Here is a 1,729-nt window from a genome sequence, read left to right as displayed (position 1 = left end):
TCTGATGTCATACGAAATAATATTTTGGGGTAACTCAACATTTAGACAAAAAGTATTCACTGCTCAAAAGAAAGTGGTTCGAATAATATGTGGGGTTCATAGTCACACATCTTGTAGGCATCTTTTAAAGAGATTGGGAATTCTTACAACAGCCTCACAGTACATTTACTCACCAATGAAACAACATGGACCAGTTTAAAAACAACATTAACATTCATAATTATAATACAAGAAAAAAGAAAGACTTACAGTATCCTTTGCTCAAGCTATCTTTGGCACAGAAAGGGGTAAAATATGCTGCTATAAAAATTTTCGACAAATTACCAGGTAAAATAAAATGTCTGAGACACAGCAGTAATAGCTTCAAAAATAAATTGAAATCATATCTACTTGACAACGCCTTCTATACCATAGATGAATTCTTGAATAGGAATAAATAAATCTGTAAATATAGTACATGCATTTTGTGCCATTTCCAGGAATGGGGTAAATAATAGAAATATTAATATTTAGCTCTGTATTGTTATATTAAAAAATCTTGTTTCATATGTGCATTGCTTGAGCACTTGACACATTCCACATCATAATGGCTACCGTACTGTGCGACTGATCAATGGAACACACAAACAACTAACTAACTAACTAACTAGGTAGCATTCAGAACCTCTGTGGCATAACAAATCAACTATCGGTACTACTGTTTCAAAAATGTTTAGTGTACAAATATGAAATGTTAATCACCCAACGAAAATGTAAAACCTCACATCACTTTCCTCAAAAATCAAAAAGAAACTAGAAATCTTTCATTATCCCCCCTCTCCCATTTACCCATTAGAATTTCGCAGGATGTTTCTTACAAAAAGGAAAGAAAAGACAACAAATTGTAACACAGAGAATCATAGCAAAGAGACAAAAAAAAATGTTAAATTGAAATCCTGAACGAAAGTAATATGACTTTGACAAGGAAGAAAAAATTATTACATTTCCAGTACATAATACAGCTGTAATGAAATTAGTCTTTTGATTACATGAGTTTCACGTACATAGGATATGAACTAACCAAAAGTTATTTAGGTAGCCAAAGACACAGTTGCAGTTGCACACATCACACCACAACACATCAGGATTCTCCAAAAGTGGATTGTCAAGAATGAAATCAGCAGAAAGTGCTGAAAGTGTACAAATGTGGGGACTAGAGGGCAGACTCAGGAAAGCAGTTATGTGATATGTCCACTGATAACTCACCTAGCATCTTCTCTTGGATAACAGTGATTAGCACATGACATGTAACGTAGTTGCAGCATATGTTTCTCGCTGGTGCAGACTCAGGAAGATAGTGTAGTGTGCTCATTAATAACACTCCACAAATTCATTATTTGTAATAATGCTTCTGCCAAGGTCTTATTTGTACTACCAGATGGGTATTGCGATTTACAATGCAATGAATGTCTTCTATTTCTTTCTCATGACAGTATAAATCACCATATTTGTGTATTGAATGCCACTTTGCCCAGTCAGTTAGTAATAGTGTCAACATTCCGTACATTTCATTCGTCATAGGCCTTTGTGTGCTTTGTTAATGATAGTAATCTCCCTGACACGTTCACAAGGCTAACATGTAACACAATAAGCCATTCAAGGTGAAGGAAAATGTTTGAAAGATGAACAGTGACATGTATGATAACATATGCCTAAGTTGCTAGTTGTAAATTGTTTGTAAAAAAATTAA

Source organism: Schistocerca americana, chromosome 1 (assembly GCF_021461395.2).
Source record: "Schistocerca americana isolate TAMUIC-IGC-003095 chromosome 1, iqSchAmer2.1, whole genome shotgun sequence".
NCBI classification, from domain to species: domain Eukaryota; kingdom Metazoa; phylum Arthropoda; class Insecta; order Orthoptera; family Acrididae; genus Schistocerca; species Schistocerca americana.
Note: the sequence above shows the minus strand (reverse complement) of the source record.